Genomic DNA, 19,059 nt, shown 5'->3' with positions numbered 1-19,059 from the left:
TGTATAAATTACTATTATTTAGATATTTGATGCATCTATGTTAAATGTAGCAACCAATACATAAAAATTGTGTTTCATCCTATATTTATGTGCTGGCTCGCATCCCATGTTTTTTAAAAAAATAATGAAGTTGTTTGAATTAAAAAAGAACTTGGTAATGACAGGGCTTTATATAGATTACCATGTGTGCCACTTCATAGCCTTAGTTCCAAAAGGCAACAACTCATTTGTTTCAAACTCTAGTTCGGCTTGTGTTAATGACATCAATCAATACAAACTGCAGAAAATAATATTGGCAGAAAAATATTCACAGTCTTAACAATGACCCATAAATTGTAAACCCAACAGAGAATAAAGATACTAAAACCTAATTTTAATCTAGCGAATTCTGCATCGTTTAAGATATATTTTTCTTCTTAAAAACACAAAATGAACATTATTTTCACAATAGTATTTTTCAAATGTATTTATAAGATGTCCAAATATATTTCTTTTGTATAAAAACACATTTTATATTTACTTTACTATGTATGACAGCAGGTATAGCAAAATCAATATTTAGAAATGTATAAAAGAAATATAGCCTAAAATAAAATACCAGGCAAGCAGACACATATATAATAAATTAAGCCATGTACAACTGTTTAAGACATTGCTTATAATAAAACTGAAAAAAAAAACCCTCCTGTTTAAGCACATATATCCCATGGATTTCCAATACACTTGTCAGCAGGAGCCGGTCCTTACATGAATACAGAACATACCTTTTAAGGATACAATTTAAGAAAGTGACCTTTTTTTGTTTCAATTTCCAAATTAAAACCTATATAACCTATATAACACCTTATCATTTCAAGCCATTTTGTAATCACATTATGAGGCCTATTTAAACAATGTTTTGTTATAAAAAAAAAAATATATATATATATGGAAGAAAATTATTGTAAAAAATAGACTGTAGTATAGAACACATGTGTATATGTAGTGGTGCTTATTGATTATTTAAGTGAAAAGGTTACCAATCAGCAGCTGAGTAAAATGTCCCACTTACATATACATAGAAACATATACCGCAATGTTTAGGTGATAAGCCACCACCCAAAAACATCAAAGTGCGAGTGCAGTGCTTACAAATAATTCAGCTTACCCTTTTATACAATAAAGAGAAGACCCCAAGAAAAGTACTATACCGATTGAGTAAACCCAGATACCGGGTGAAACACATATCGGAGGCCAGCAAGATTTTAATATCTTTTTTTATGTATTTTTTATTTTATGTCTATTAATTTTTTTTTCTTAATTCTTTATTTTTATTGTGTATGAAATCACATAAAAGCCGGCAATGCCACAACAGCATATTGCAGGCTCAAGTACGCAGATTCTGACATACATGGCATTGAATAAAAGGCACATTTTTATATTGGTATGAGGAGGAACAAGCTTGGTACAAACATTTGTGTATAGGCCCCCAGAGTGACGAGCATTAACTTCAGAGTGCTTAGTGTGGTGGGCATTGGGAGAGTGACTGTGGTGTAATGCAATAAGGTGCATGTGCTGAAAGCATGTCTGGTTTGGGTCATGCTATAACTCTAGCTGGTCTAAGATAGGCTCGAGGGTGGTATGTTATGTGTCCTGTGGGTTATACTGAGACTGTTGTAAGTGAGGTGCGACTGACATGATGATTATTAATTAGATCCTAACTTGCTTGCATACGTGTCTGAGTCTTGTTACTTTAAGCGTTTAAACAGTTTAACAATGAGTGAGAGCCCCTTGTGATCCCCTGTGCTAGCCAACATAATAACATAAAATAAAATAAGAAAGAGAACTTAAGAGTCAACAGATAAAATGGTTGTGGATGATCAATTGAGGCATATTGATACAGTGGGCACCCTGCCTTGCATTAGGTCTTAGTCTCTGTGAGGTCTGGATGCTTCTTCTTGGCGTGTTTGGGCTCACAGCTCCTATGCTATGCGGTGGTGTAGTGGTTGGTGAGTTTAATGTCCGTCTGGCCGCATGTAGTGTGGGTTTCACCTGCCTTAAGCCGGAGCAGTGCCGTGTTCGCCGTCTGGATGCGGGCGCCTTACTGGGTCCTGTCTCTCACACCTCAGATTTGCCTGTCGGGTTGGGATGGTTCTACCCCTCCAGAACATAAGTCACTGATGAGGGTGTCATGTAGGTTTTCTCCGCGGTGTCATCCGGGCCCTGGGCCTCGGTCTGCAGTTGTTCCCCCTGTAGCTCGGGTGTGATCTCGAGGGGGCTCCCCACTGATGCTTGGTTGTCACAGGCATAAAGTTAGGAGGAGCACCAGTTTCCCTCTGCTGGGTACCTTGTGGTGAGGTGCATGGCACAACGGCAGTCTGTGGTATGTGCGCCTGTGGCTGCAATCTGGCTTCCAACCGCTGCCAGAAGGAGGTGAAGATTGTATTGAGTCGCTGCTCAGTTTCCAGCCAGGCAAGTTGTGCACAGGCTGTGTGGGCTGTATCCGCCATTTTAGAAGGCTGTTTGGCGGGAAGTGTCGGTCTCGTTGTAGTGGTCGCTTTCCCATCGCTTTGCAAGGGTATCTTACGGGGGTAGACCGGGTCAACCCCCACTGGTCTAGAGGGGGGGGGGGGACTGGGGCTCATGGCTTGAAGCTTGGTTGGTCGTGGCAGTAGGAGAGTCGCCGTCTCTCCAGTGCCTGCCATCCAGGTAGGCCTCACCTTTGTGTCGGGTGAACGGGGTTCGATATGCCGCTTATATGGTATCCACATGTACCCCACTGTGTCACTGCACGCTGGGTGGCCGTTCTGGCCCGATTGGTTGCTTTTTTGGCTTGAAAAGTCATCTTTTTGGCCGTGGTTCTCAGGAGCTAATGTGTTTAGCATCTTCTCTGTTCCACGGTCAGGCCCCGCCCCCCCCCATGTCTATTAATTTTAACAATTAAAGTTACATATAATTTTTTTAATATCAGTTCATTGGACTTATACTCATCTCCTTGGGTTTGTGAAAGGGGGATTTGCCACTCCTTACCTGGCAATCTGTGCAAAAACTTAGAGCCAGTATTCTATGGGCTCCAGGTAAAGGTGAGCAAGATCTATATACCTATATACATATTCTCTATTATTACAGAGGTATTTTTCACTATTGTATGCTCCCATTGTGTTTTATTTTATCTATGCACCTTACAGGAGGACCTTGACTCACAGAAGAGGTACCGTTGCCGCCAGAAGGGCACAAACACGTGTACATTCAGAGCCATACCATTCAAAAGGCTCTAAATATTTTAAGCATATATAGAAGGCTTGGCCTGTAATTGTGGGAGGCACTTAATTTCCCTATTTAAACCCAGTGAGCCCCTGCTTACCTGTCTTCGACGATCTCGGAAGTGCTTCAGTGTACTTCCGGTTTACAGATCCGTGACGTCAGTTTCCCGCCCGCCGGCAGCCCGGTTCAAACGCCCTGCGGCTGTATTCGTGAGTATAACGCTTTTGCCTTACACGGACGGCATCGAAATCGTAAGTTTAGCCCTGTCGCTCACGGGCTCGGCTTCACTCCGCTCCTGCATTTTCTCGGTCAGTGTAACACGTTCAGTTACACTTACACCTCGTAGTCTCGTTTAGCCGCACCGGGTTGCCATACGTTTTTCGTTCAGTTGGTGCAATACCTTCATTCTGTTCCGTTTTCTGGATATTGTTCACATTTTTTTTTTTAATTCTTTATTTTGGTAGTGCATTATTCAGTACATAGCTCGGCATGAACATGTTATTAGATTGCGTTACAGAGTGTCATGAGTAATAACGTTATACATGTTAAGATTGCTGCACATTTTTTATATTAGACAAGAAATGGTTAACATGGCAACAAAATGGTTATATTCATCGCTTATGGAGGGAAACTGCCATATGCTGCCTATTGGATACGATAATGAGCATTACAACATAGCGAGCAATAGCAAGCATGAATCTTTAAAGATTAAAAGGTAAAGATGATTAGGTAAAGGTGATTGCCACCGGTGTTAGACCTGTCTTTAAGCATGTCCCTGTCCCCTGAGTGCTGTTTATTCCATCAGTGTTCTGAGGTAACATAGGGGGGGCACTGCGTGGTCGGCAAGTCCAAGGCTGGGGTCAGCCATCTTCATTAGGTGATGAGGTATGGGGGTCTGTGCTTGAGTCTCCTGGTGTGGGCGAGCCGTTCGTAGGTTGGTGGCGCCTGGTCATCGGCTTAGGTTTTCTGTGGGTGCCGCTAATGTGTCGCTTCCGTCGGCCTTTGTCCAGGTCCAGCCTCAGGGAAGTCAGGTGTATGGTGCTTCTGTGGGCTCCGTTTGCCGATGATACCCTCCATCTCCTGCCCCGGCCTGTTTTCCGTGCAATCAGAAGGCACTTGCATATTTATTTTGATTTCGCCTGCAGGCTTTGGAGGCCTGGCTCGTGGTGCGCGCCTTCAGGTAGGTCCGGTGCTGGGCTTTGTAGGGTGATGATTCCCTCCGGTGGGGACCGGGATAACCCCCCCGGTCCATGGGGGGGAAGCGAGGCCTGTGAGGTGCATCACAAGGCTGTTGCGTGGCGGCCAGGTTCACAAACAGGACGGCGGCCGTCCGTCCCGCTCTCCACCCTCATAGGCCTCAGACCCCGAAGTCCCATATCGCCCATGGGGGGCTCCGGCACTCCCGATCTCGGGGTCTGCAGTGGCTCCAGCTTCTGCCCGGATGCTCGACAAGTATTCTGGTCGCTCAATTTGCTTTATTGCTTGTCATTTTAGCTATATTGGACCAGCTTGATCGGGAGCCTCTACGGCCTGCGACCGGTCAGCATGGCGGTCAGGCCCCGCCCCCCATTGTTCACATTTTAAGCAATAATTTAGTAGTTACGTTTTATAAAAGGGGTTTAGGCGGTTTGTAGTATTGCCCAGTATTCTAAACTTCTGTATTTAAAGTAGTTTATATGGTCCCCTTAAAGTCATAAATAGCTAAGTAGATTAAATAGGGGGTATGTTGTTCCATTGTTTTAAATGGCTGTTCATGTCCTATTTTTTGTTGTAGTCCTTACTAGTACTGACACTTCTCGCAAGTGGCCCTTCGCGGGTATACGGGTTCGCAGCTTTGTTAAAGAGGTAGGCCTCTGTGTCACCCAGTTCATTTGTGTGTATATTGTAGTTAAATAGTACGTTTCATAAATAGGTCACGTTTCTTTTCCTTTAGTTCTGTTGGTTCCCTTCAGGATAATACTCCTTTATTAGGTCAAATAAAGTTTTCCTTCCTCTGCAGGTATGTTATTGGTGTGTCCTGGGGGGGGGGGGTTCGAGGACTAGTTGTAATTCTCCCGCCAACTTAGGTATGTTCCCATAGGCCTCTTTGCCTATAAGTTTAGAGGTCCCGCAAGGCATAGGTCAGCCCTTACGTTCGGAGGTTCAGGCCAATCGTCCCAACGCATAGCTATAGCCTTGCTTCAAAACTTAGTTAGGGCCTCACCAGTCACGGCCAAACGTTTTGCTTCTTTTTCATGTCACCGAGAGGCCAACACCCCGCCACCCACCTCAGTGGCACCAAGGCCCCACGAGCCAAATCATAGTTAGTGCCTCTCATAGCCACTTGGCAAGTAGTTAGGGCCTCATCTGCCACCAACGAAAGCTAAGCTAATACAATTTCGCCTATGGGCACTAGCCTAGTAAGTGGGGTCCCTCCAGCTATTTATTTTTCAGTACTAAACTCACCCTCTCTGCCCCCCTTAGAATGTCCAACGCTTCGGTGTTAGAAGACAATCTGTCGGTTACCAGCACCCCTCTCAGGTCGGGCACGCAGAGAAGGCAACCAACCCCTCCAAGTCCAGCTTCCAGCTATCGCTCCTGGACTATCCCTAAGATTACCGCTGAACTTAAAAAGAGGAATATCCCTTATCCGGCTTCAGCTAGGAAGAATGAACTTTTTTGTTTATTAAACTCTACTGAGGATAACGAAAGGCCTGGCCCTAGTTCACAGGTTAATGTACTTAATAGCCTGGCTGAATTACACGCCATGATGGCCTCCCTAGTGTCCTCAGTTGCCACCATCAATAACAGATTGGATAACCTGGAAGCTAATAATGTTCCTACAGTCCCCGAGATTCCCGGGCCGGTTGTCCAACCCACACCCGCCCTAGGAGGTAACAGTAACCCTCCACCGGCTAGGAAAGTTACTAACGTTATTAATCCTATTCACCTAATACCGCAGTCTCTCAGACGTGACATCATAGAGGGAAAGGATGTTAACTTGGCCTCGCTACTGATAGCGGCTCAAGACGTGGTAGAAAACAGGGCGTACGCGTTTGAGGATCTATCAGTAGTAATGAGGGCCAGAGATCCTAGGTTGAATAGGAAACTTAACATTCCTGAGTTTGTCTTGGCATTTGGCCTATACAGAGACGTTATCTGTACTGCTTTTCCCCTCCGCAGAGAGGAGCTAGATTTGTACCTACACAAGGTGATAGAGCTAGCTTATAAGTACGGGGGCTTTGCCTTTTACGACTATCACAAGTCATTCTCCTCTAGGTCAGCCGCTTCATTGTCTCAATATAATGCAGTCACGGACTGGGGTCAGCTAGACACAGAGTTGTTTCTTATGCATTTTGCAGGTCTCAAAACCCCTTCCTGTGCCATATGCTCGTCTGCAGCTCACTCCATTGATTTCTGTCCTGAAAATGTAGCTATCCCCTCTACCAGTAACGCCAACTCCGATTTTCAGTCAACTTCCAACCAGAAGGAGATTAGAGACAAATTAGGCAGGCCAATAGTGTTCTTGGGCAAAGCTCAGGTCTGCAATCATTTTAATGCTGGGGGTTGTAGTTACAGTGCTTGTAGACTGCTGCATGTGTGCTCGCTTTGTTTCAGGGCACATGCCAAGACAATGTGCCCTAACAAATTGTACCCTAAAAAGGCATCCACTCCAATAAACATACCGAGTTTGCAACGTTACCTGGCTAATCATCCTTCTTTACATCTGGTGGAATTTCTCACGTCAGGGTTCACTCACGGGTTTCACACAGGCTTTGTCTCTCTCCCCTCAGGCATCTTGGAGTGCCCCAACCTTCAGTCAGCTCTCACAGACCCCGACACCCTACAAGTACTCTTACAGAAAGAAGTAGATAACGGCTTCATGATAGGCCCTTTCACTACTCCTCCTTTCTCCTCATGGAGAACTAACCCTCTAGGTATCGCCACTGGGAAGTTTAACAACAAAAAGAGACTTATTATTGACTTTTCTGCACCACACGCCTCTCCCACACCTAGCCTGAATGCACTAATCCCGTCAGAAGATTTTTCTCTTCAGTACGCTAGAATCGATGATGCCATTCAAGCGATTATTAACTCCGGGAAGGCAGCCTGGTTAAGTAAGTCAGATATTACTAACGCCTTTAAGTTACTTCCCATTCATCAATCACTCTGGCATCTGCACGGAGTTAAGTGGCAAGACAACTACTATTTCGCTACCAGGCTTACTTTCGGCTCCAAAAGTAGCCCCAAGTTATTCGACCTGTTCGCCGAAACCTTAACATGGCTTCTCCTGAACTTCTGCAGATGCCCAGTTGTCATTCATTATTTAGATGACTTCCTCACCATTGAACCTCACCACTGCACTCCACGCAGCCTTAATCACTTGCTCACGCTCTTCAAAGATTTAGGTGTCCCCGTAGCCCAGGACAAAACTGAAGGTCCCAAAACCGAAATTACTTTTCTGGGGATTACACTCAATTCTGTCACCATGCACGCCAGCCTGCCCCAGGAGAAAGTAGACCGAATTCTGTCTTACATTAGCACCTGCATGTCACTAGGCACTTGCACCAGGAAACAGCTACAGTCACTTTTAGGCTCACTTAATTTCGCCATGAGAATAATTCCACAGGGTAGGTCTTTCATTTCCAGAATCCTTTCACTTTTGCACGGTCTCCCTGATGATGACTCCACTACACCCTTAGACGAGTCAGCTACAGCTGACCTGAGAATGTGGCAGCTGTTCCTTTCCTCGTGGAATGGCAGGTCACTGTTTGTTCCCCCCGTTTCCGACGATTCCCCAGTACTCTGGACTGACGCTTCAGGTACCTTAGGCTATGCGGCCATATTTGGAGACGAGTGGCTGTACGACTCCTGGCCGGTCGAAACCACGTCACTCGAGAGTTTCAGTACCACCTCCTCTCTTTTTGAGATCTACCCTATCGTAGCAGCAGCTTACACGTGGGGGGTAGAGTGGAGGGGGCAGTCAGTCAGGTGTTTTTGTGACAACTTAGCTACCTGTAACATCATCAACAAGGGCCGCTCTCAGTCCCTCACGATCATGAACCTAGTCAGGAGACTCACTTGGCTAGCAGCTAATCTCCAGTTCTGCATATCCTGTGTTCACGTCCCAGGTATACAAAATACTGCCGCTGATGCTCTGTCACGCTTCAATTTGCAGGAGTTCTTCAGACTACATCCTACAGCTTCCCAGCAACCCGGGGTACCTCCAAAATTCGAAGACCTGGTAATGCGTTAAGCTCTCTCTTACAACTAAGCGGCACGCTTGCTCAGGCGGGTCTATCCCTTAACACGAGGAAAGCCTATTACAGAGCATATGAACTGTTTATGTGTTTCGTTCGTAATTACTGTGTAATAAATGTTTTTTCTGTTGAAACCATGGTTGCTTTCACAACTTTTTGCCACTTTTCTCTTAATCTAGCTTACAACACAATCAAACTCTACTTAACGGGAATCCAACACTACATGTTAACCTCCTTTCCCAACAAGTCTCCTTTCCTATCTTCCTACCCTCTTAAAAGTGTCCTCAAAGGCATTCATAACTTGTCAGTACACATACCCACTAAACGCCTTCCCATAGATAGTAAGCTGTTTAAGAATTTGTCCGATGTACTCGACACGTCCCCTTTCGAACATATCACAAACCTCGTTATCAAATCAGCGGCTTATCTAGCCTTTTGTGGTTTCTTGAGACCCAAAGAGTTCACTGTAGAGAGAGCTTCTGATTTCAGCTCGTGCCTCCAAAAGAAACACTTAATTAAAAATCTAGATCACTACACTTTGTCCGTTACCCGTACCAAAACAAGCCAAACAGGCCCACCAGTGGAAATTAACTTTTATCCCACTTCAACCAAATGGTGTCCCGTCCGTGTATTGGATAAGCTAGTAGCAGCCCAAGCTAATTCCGCTCCTGATAGCCCACTTCTAGCTATACTAGGGAAACCCCTGATCACAAAAATTTTCATGCTTTACATACGCACCCTTTTACTCCGCTTGGGACAAAACCCACGTTCATTCTCGGCCATTCTTTTCGCATTGGAGCAGCCACAGCTGCCTCAGGTAATCATGTACCGACACACATAATTAAAAACATGGGGAGGTGGAAATCATCCGCATACAACAGATACATTCCCAATCCAGAGAAAGAGATAAGGCTGGCTTTCTGTGATATGACTAAATGATGTACCGCTTAATAAACGCATTTTGTTTTTAATGGTTATTATTTTTGCCCTCTTTTACAGGCCTAACCTTACGTCAGTTTCGGCACACCTCAACTGACTTGCTATTAAGGAACTACTTATTTTAAACCCTGTTTTCCTTACGTCCTCGGAATGTGCCGTACACAAATAGAAGGCTTGGCCTGTAATTGTGGGAGGCACTTAATTTCCCTATTTAAACCCAGTGAGCCCCTGCTTACCTGTCTTCGACGATCTCGGAAGTGCCCCTCCCACCGCACCCTCAATTTTATCATTTTCCTAGGTGGGCCCTCTTTTACAGGCCTAACCTTACGTCAGTTTCGGCACACCTCAACTGACTTGCTATTAAGGAACTACTTATTTTAAACCCTGTTTTCCTTACGTCCTCGGAATGTGCCGTACACAAATATACATATATCACACACTTACATATTATGCAACCTTTTTTACTCTGTTCCACTATTGTATTCTTTTCTGCTTCTTTTATATGTATATGAGAACATATTACCCCCCCCCCCCCTTTGTATATAGGGGTAAGCTAAATTATTTGTAAGCGCTGCACTTGCACTTTGATGTTTTTGGGTGGTGGTTCATCACCTAAACATTGCGATATCTGTTTCTAGTTATTGTAAAAGATGTCCTAAAGATAATTATGTATTAAGTAAAAACAATGCAGAGTAATTACATAACAACATAATTATAATAATTAATAATAATACAAATAAAGATATTAATAAATTGCTTAAAATAGCTGATCTGAAATACATGCGTATTATTTATAACACAGCGTATGAAACAATTATGACTACGAGCTATGCCAGAATGTGTTGCGTAGCAGTAATACCCATTCCACAGCCTCGGGCACTGAATTAAACAACCACTATAATAGACTGGAATGCTAATATGTAAACAGCCACAATACACTATAGCTCCACTGAGGATGTACAGCTAGACAGAATGAGACACAGATTTCGTCTGCATGATGTGTGTATTCTTTAATGAACTTGCAGGTGGGAAAAAATGTTTACCTCTTGAGAAGCTGGTGGCTATCACACGTTCTGGAAACTGATCTTATTCGTTAAACTATTCTTAGGTACAAGAAATGTAATACTTTTACAAAAGCTGGTATATTAAATATTCTGCATTAAGGCACATTTTCTTTCCTGGTACCATTGCTAATAAAATAAAATGGATTTTTTAAATTCTTTATTTTTGTTGTGCAAGCGTTTACATACAGACTTGCGATACCGCGACAGTATTGGCAAGTAGTTCAAGCATCAAACATTGTGTAACCTTGACATGGTATATGGAGTAACTGCACATTTTTTTTAAAGTAATATACAACGGGTTAACAATACATGCTGGTTGTATCATGCGATAAGGTAAACATGCTATATCTGAGGTAGGCTAGGACCACGCTGAACTAGTGTGTCTATCATGGTGTAAGACATAACAGATTTATACTGCACGTTTGGTATCTAGACAAGAAAATATTAAATCTGCATAGATGCCTAGCTCACTGATACTGAAGAATCATGTCAGACACACGTGGTGAAACCTCTGAGGATATGTTTCAATTATGTTATGCAATGCACGATTGGTACGTTTTAAGTAGTAATTATTGTTTAACATTCTGGCTAGACAAAAGCTTACGTTTTAAGTAGTAATTATTGTTTAACATATTGGCTAGTCAAAAGCTTAGTTAGGACCACTGGAACTTAGCACATCTTTGCCATTTAACATAGGTAGGAAAGGCAATACTGTAGCAGTGTATAGCAAGGGATACTGGATCTTAGGCGGCAAGAAGTAAAGTTAAAACTGCAGTCCCTTGTAAAGCCTGCGTAACGTTGGGCTGTAGTTGTCTCTGTGCTGGCATATAGGATGGAGTAACTTAAGACTTGTGGGATGTGACAGGGAGACACAGTAGTCCTGCTCAATGCACAATGACAGGGATCCACATGCTTTCACAGGTGTCTGGGTGGCAGTTGGGCTTCTCCTTCCAGGCTTGATTTGTAGCCGAGTGCAGAGCTAACAAGCTTGTTGTTGTTTGGGAAGGGCGACTGGTAGAAATGTCATACGGTGTGAAAGCACAGCTTCCCCAGGGGTCGTCAGTTGTGGTCAGAGGGTTTAGTAACTCTTTCAGCCCCACTCTCTCCCTGGCTGCGGTAGGAGATGTTTTCGTCCCTAGACTTGCCTTGTTCTAGCTGGGTGGTCTTCTCTGCGTTCGGCTCTGTAATGCTGGCCAGTCGCGCACATGGCATGCGAGCGGCGGCCATCTTGTGGGGTGCCACTCGGTAGGTGTTCCACGGCAGGGGGGTTGTTCTGGGCCCAGATTGGTGCCCCAGTGGTTGCCCTTGTAGACCGGGATGACCCCCCCGGTCCAGAGGGGGGAGGGGAGCCAGACGACGGCTGGAGACCCGGGAGGGCGGGCGGGCGGCCGTCCCGTCCCGGCTCAAGCTCCTTTGTGCTCTGGGCCCTTGTCGGGTCACTGTTATTGCCAGGCAGGGTCTTGTGAGGTATCCCCGCGTTCCCCATCAGCTAGGGGTCAATTTGGTCACTAGTATGGACCGCTGGTTAGGTTTGGCCTCCAGTTTTTGACGATTTTTAGACCCTGAAGCGGGAGCTCAGACAAAGCACGTCTGATCCCGTCGGCGGCCAGATTTGTTATATATATATATATATATATATATATATATATATATCCAAAAAATACCGGCACTCCAGGAATTCTCAATAAACAAGTTTTCTTTTATTCAGTTCAGGACGTCAACGTTTCAGCTCCTCATGGAGCTTGAATTATGTCGGCAAGACAGAGACGGCACTCTGTGAAAGAATTAGGGGCCACAGATCGAGTATCCGACTTGCCTATCGTGATGGCAAGTCGGACAAACCTGTGGCCCGACATTTTCTGGAACTAACACATCCCCTGGCCTCTCTTAGGTGTGTGGCCATTGACCATGTACCGACCCCTCTCCGGGGCGGAGATCGGAGCAAACTCCTGTTACAGAGAGAAACGTACTGGATAACACGGTTGGACACTATCTCGCCCAGGGGCCTGAATGAAAAATGTTCTTTCACAATGTTCCTATGATCCCCTAGTACCCAGGGGCGTATTAGCCGCGAGGCAAACAAGGCATTTGCCTTGGGCGGCATTTTCCAGGGGGCGGCAAAAAAAGCCGCCCCCCAAATGCCCAAGGCAAATGTCTTGTTAGCCTTGCGGCTAACAGACATGCTGGGCTGCTTCTGGGCGGTCGGGCGGCGCTGCTGGGCGGGCGGCGAGGGAGCACTCCCCCTGAGCTGTCTGCTCAGCTCCCTCGCGCGCCGCAGAGTGAGGCTGGGAGCCGGAATATGACGTCATATTCCGGCTCCGCCTCCCAGCCTCACTGTGCGGCGCGCGAGGGAGCTGAGCAGACAGCTCAGGGGGAGTGCTCCCTCGCCGCCCGCCCAGCAGCGCCGCCCGACCGCCCAGCAGCCACTGGACCACCAGGGTGAAAGATGACCCCCCCCCCCAGCATCCCCAAAGGTAAGGAGGCTGGGGGGGTTAAAGTAAAAAAAAAGAAAAGTGTTAATGTGAGTGAGTGTGTGTGTGTCTGTTAGTGAGTGTGTGTGTCTGTTAGTGAGTGTGTGTCTGTTAGTGAGTGTGTGTCTGTGTGTGTGTGTCTTAGTGAGTGTGTGTGTCTTAGTGAGTGTGTGTGTCTGTTAGTGTGTGTGTGTCTGTTAGTGTGTGAGTGTGGGTGTCTGTGAGTGTGTGGGTGTCTGCTAGTTTGTGTCTGTTAGTGTGTCTGCTAGTTTGTGTCTGTTAGTGTGTCTGTTAGTGTGTCTGTTAGCGAGTGTGTGTTTCTGTTAGCGAGTGTGTGTTTCTGTTAGCGAGTGTGTGTTTCTGTTAGCGAGTGTGTGTTTCTGTTAGGGAGTGTGTGTTTCTGTTAGCGAGTGTGTGTTTCTGTTAGCGAGTGTGTGTTTCTGTTAGTTAGTGTATGCGTATGTGTCAGTGAATGTGTGTGTGTGTATTTAGAATGCGGGGCGGGGTAAAGGTTGGGTGGGGGTGGCGCGCGGGGGGGGGGGGGGCGCCTGAGTTTTGTGCTGCCTAGGGCAGCACAAAACCAGGATACACCACTGCTAGTACCAGGCTGACTATAACATACAGCATCTCATCATCATTTGAGGCATAGGGATGTGTAACATACCACTATTGGACGGTGTCCAAGTAATTATTTAGTACTGCTTTTTATAGGGCAGCACAAAACCAGGATACACCACTGCTAGTACCAGGCTGACTATAACATACAGCATCTCATCATCATTTGAGGCATAGGGATGTGTAACATACCACTATTGGACGGTGTCCAAGTAATTATTTAGTACTGCTTTTTATAAAATTTTATACTTTATTGAATATAAAGAGAATTTTTTAGTCATTATAAAAACAATTCTTGTTACTTGCATATGCATAGGGGTAGAGCAGGATAAGGGGTGAGGGGAAATAGTCCCACACCCACATGTTGTGACTGGGCCTATTGCATATGGGTCAATCGTTTATGCTTATTATTTTTTATTAGGCACTGTTACAGTTCCTTACTTAATAGATTTTCCTTACATTGTATATAATAGCACTTCATTGCATTCTTCACTAGTTGCACATTTGTAATTTGTTTAGTGTGTTTTTTATTTCACTTTTTCAGAACACAGGCAGAGCACCACACATTAGGATACACGATCCTGTCTTATTAGCAGGCAGCTGTATCTTCTTTAGATATACATTGTCATATTTTTACTTACACCACACATCACAGGCAGACGTATTGCCTTTCACCAGTGAGAACACACAGACTCTAAGAGATCGTTGGTAATGCTGTTCACATAATGATACACAGTATAGTCTTCACGTGATATTTGAGGCTATTACTCTGTCACTCACTCAAGATAGGATATATCACATGATCGATTTGTATATATGCCATAGATATGCTCTGTCCAGTATCTCCTAGATATTAATGATTGTCTGCTACTGCTCGTTTAACAAATTCCCCTGTTTCCCCTCCCCTCCCGACTGTCCACGGTCCGGTTGCCACGGCAACACATATACATACTGAAGGGCTTAGGAGGTTTGACTCATGCCGCTGTCCGTAAGTGAAGGGTTTGACTAAAGTGACGTTGGCGTCCCTAGTTGCCCGGCAACGACATATGGCGAATCAGATACCTCGGATCCGGTCACATGGGTCAGGTACCCGGAAGTAAAGTGTGTTGATGCGGAGGCAGCTGTGGTCCGTCCGATGGCGGGAATGGAGGGGTGACACCTGAATATGTGAGTACACTAATTTAGATTCTCCCTATATAAGCTTGCTTGTTTCATTGTTTAAGTTGTCCTGATGAAAGCTCCATGAGGAGCTGAAACGTTGACGTCCTGAACTGAATAAAAGAAAACTTGTTTATTGAGAATTCCTGGAGTGCCGGTATTTTTTTGGATATATTATTATTGTTGCTACCAGAGCACCAGGTACCATCATATTGTTTTGTTGGAGTGCAAGAATATTTTCTCGTTTTTATATATATATATATATATATATATATATATATATATATATATATATATATATATATATGTAAAGATGATATAACAAGAGCAGAAGTTTATGGGATGAATAGTTTATTCCCAAGAGCAATTCCATTAATTCGGAAGTATCGCTCTATAAACTGATAGCTATACTCTGGGTGCTATCATTTTTATAGGCTGGTTAATTGATTATCGTCTTACCTATATGCAGCTACTGACAGAAATTGGGAGGAGAGAGAGTAAAGATGCAAAATGAAACTTGGACAAATTAATAAGTCAACCAGGAACTCTTGCTCCACACTGCCTGACTGACAGCTCTACGTGGTAGGGTTATAGCTTTAGAAATTGCTACAAATCAATATATGAAGGTTTTAAGCTAACTAATACCTGCATGACATTCCTATCTATTAACCCCTTAAGGACACATGACATGTGTGACATGTCATGATTCCCTTTTATTCCAGAAGTTTGGTCCTTAAGGGGTTAAAGAAAGACTTTAGCTTTAGGAATACAAACATGTATTTGTAATCAGGGGCGTACCTAGAGGGGGCGTACCCGGGGCGGGTCCTATTTTTGGCACCCCCCTGCCCCCCCCCCCCTTTCAAATTTAAATATAAAAACAACCAATTTTTTTTTATGTTTTTAGCACTAAGCAGTGTTTGTGTGTTTGAATGTATGCATGTTTTTGTATGGAGTATATGTGAGTGAATGTAGCGGTGTGTTTGTATGTAGTGTTGGCGTTTGAATGCAAGCATGCATTTGTGTGTTGTGTGGTATTTGAATGCAGTGGTATGGTTATATATAATGGTGGGGTGTGTATGTAGTGTTGACGTTGAAATGCATGAGTGTATTTGTGTGTAGTGTTGGCGAGATTTTTAGATGTCTGCACATATACACATACACGGACATACACACATGCAGATACACATACACACAAACACAGTCACACAAAGATACACATTGACACACATGCAGACATCGTGGTGACTCTAGGAACAATATATATGGGGGGGGGGCACATAAGATACCACAGTCAAAACAGGAGGGGGAGGGGGAGCAGTAAAACTTCTCACTAGGGGATGGGGTAATATGCTGCCATTGGCTATCTGATGCCAGCATGCTGTGTTCTGCATGCTGGCATCTGACTACACATTTGCATATTATTCACATTAGCCACCCAGATTTCTTGTTGTGGGCTGGCTGACACCTCTTAATTTCAATCTTTGTTTAGCAGATAACTCCTATTTGCTATCCTTTGTGGGATTGCCATATTTAAGGACACCAAATAAGGTGCTATCTGCTAAACAGCACCCTCATTTAGTATCTTTAAATATGGAAATCTCACATACGGGCACTAATTCAGGGAATGATCTACTAAACAGCTAAAGGATAAAAAAATGCCCTTTTCTTATTTTCAGTTGTTTAGCAGATAAATCCCTTATTTGTTATCCTTATGTGGGATTGCAATATTTAAGGACAGGAAATAAGGGAGCTATCTACTAAACACATACACAGAGATACACACAATCACACATAATCACAGATTTACACAAACACAATCACTGACCCACAATCACATACACACACACAAATATTACATACATACACACATTTAATCATTAAGAGGTCCACCCTGCCTCCCTACCTTGCTCTAGACGGGCTGGAGTGGATCCTCAGTCCCTGGTGGTCAGTGGTTGCTGCTGGGATCTCTGTGCTCTTTCTGCACAGTTCCATCGCACGCCCTGTAATGATGCCGAGGCCGCGATGACATCATATCCTGGCTGCCGGCTCACTGCAGGGCGAAGACCGTCAGACACAGTCACTCACACACAGTTACAGGCAGACAGTCAAACACGCAGGCAATCACACAGGCAGACAGTCACACATACACACACAGATTCACAGACAGTCACACCCACAATCACAGGCAGACAGTCACACATACACACAACACAGTCACAGGCAGTCACTCACACACACACACAGTCACAGACAGTCACTCACACACACACCTACACACACACACAGTCACAGACAGTCACTCACACACACACGCACACACACACACAGTTACAGACAGTCACTCACACACGCACGCACGCACACACACACACAATCACAGGCAGACAGTCACACACAGTCACACAGACAATCACAGTCAGACAGTCACACACACAGTGGCACACACACACACAGTCACAGACAGTCACACACACAATCAGAGGCAGACAATCACACAGGCAGACAGTCACACATACACCCAACATAATCACAGACAGTCACACACACACAATCAAAGACGGTCACAATTAGGGATCGACCGATATTGATTTTTTAGAGCCGATACCGATACCGATAAGCTGTGAACTTTCATGCCGATAGCCGATAACTTGCCGATATTCTGTACATTTACCATTTTTTGTGTAGTGTGTATATATAGTGTATGCAGAGTGTATAGTGAATGCAGTGAGTGTTTGTGTAGTGTGTGTGTATGTATATATATATATATATATATATATAGTGAATGCAGAGTGTGTATAGTGAATGCAGAGTGTGTGTTTGTGTAGTGTGTGTATAGTGAATGCAGAGTGTGTGTTTGTGTAGTGCGTGTATAGTGAATGCAGAGTGTGTGTTTGTGTAGTGTGTATGTATGTAATGCAGTTTGTGTATGTTTGTGTAGTGTGTGTGTATGTAATGCAGTGTGTTTGTGTAGTGTGTATGTATGTAATGCAGTGTGTGTGTTTGTGTAGTGTGTATGTATGTAATGCAGTGTGTGTGTGTTTGTGTAGTGTGTGTGTATGTAATGCAGTGTGTGTGTGTGTGTTTGTGTAGTGTGTATGTATGTAATACAGTGTGTGTGTGTTTGTGTAGTGTGTATGTATGTAATGCAGTGTGTGTGTGTGTTTGTGTAGTGTGTATGTATGTCATGCAGTGAGTGTGTGTGTGTGTGTGTGTTTGTGTAGTGATGTAATTTGTGTAAAATGGAGGGGGGGATTTTTTATGTTTATTATAATTTTTTTTAATATTTAAATTGTATTGTTTTTGTTTCTTTTAGTCCCCCCCCCCCCCCTGCTTCTTACCAGGGAGGGGGGGATATAGTATTCCCTGGTGGTCCGGTGGCTTGTTAAGTACTGTGGGGCGGCTGGCAGCAAGCGCTGACTTACCCTCCCAGCAGCTCCACCAGCTCCCCAGTGTAAATCTCGCGTCCCTTAGTGCCGCGTGGAGCGTTGCCATGGTAATCCGTGGCAACGCTCTGCAGCCGCGGGTCTCGCGAGATTTAGACATGGAGCTGCTGGGAGGGTAAGTCAGCGCTTGCTGCCGGCCCCCCCAGGATCGCCGGGCTTGTAATGAGCCTGGCGTTCCTAGGAGGTATTATCGGCAATATCGGTAGCTATATTGGCCGATACCGATATTGCCGAAAATAACGAATATCGGCCGATTATATCGGTAAAACCGATAAATCGGTCGATCCCTAGTCACAATCACAGTTACACACTCACACACAGTCAAAGACAGTCACAATCACAATTACACACAGCACACACAGTCAAAGACAGTCACAATCACAGTTACACACAGCACACACAGTCAAAGACAGTCACAATCACAGTTACACACTCACACACAGTCAGACAGTCACAATCCCAGTTACACACAGCACACACTCTCTCACTTACAGTAAGATTGGGCTGGAGGAGGAGTGGATTCAGTCCCTCCTGTGCTGTAGTTGGGGAAGCAGGGACTCCTTCCTGCTTCCCCTCTCTCTGTGTGCAGCAGTATGAGGCTGCATTTAGCTCCGCCCCCGCATCCGGCTTGGCTCCGCCCCCACGGCCGTTTTAGCTCCGCCCCCAAATCTCCGTGCAGGTTTCCTGCTTCCAGCCCCTGCGTGTGAGCTGTGTCGGCTGCCCGGCGCCCTGCTGCTACGGCACCCGGTGCAGCCACACAGCTCACTGAACTACAAGCCTGGCCAGCCCTGGTGGCACCCCCCTGCCTGATGGCACCCGGGGCGGACCGCCCCCCCCGCCCCCCCCCCCTTAGTACGCCACTGTTTGTAATGCTATAGTGTACCCT

At 44.9% G+C, this 19,059-nt stretch overlaps 1 protein-coding gene across 1 annotated transcript in view; it reads right to left on the bottom strand.

The window, feature by feature from the left end:
* The window catches only part of CNGB3 (cyclic nucleotide gated channel subunit beta 3), a 201,378-nt gene that overhangs the window by 41,908 nt on the left and 140,411 nt on the right, over window positions 1-19,059 (bottom strand). The gene's annotated exons all lie outside the window — the stretch shown is intronic.

The sequence above is a fragment of the Pelobates fuscus genome, chromosome 4 (assembly GCF_036172605.1).
Source record: "Pelobates fuscus isolate aPelFus1 chromosome 4, aPelFus1.pri, whole genome shotgun sequence".
Taxonomy (NCBI): Eukaryota; Metazoa; Chordata; class Amphibia; order Anura; family Pelobatidae; genus Pelobates; species Pelobates fuscus.
Note: the sequence above shows the minus strand (reverse complement) of the source record. Positions and strands in the feature narration are given on the sequence as shown.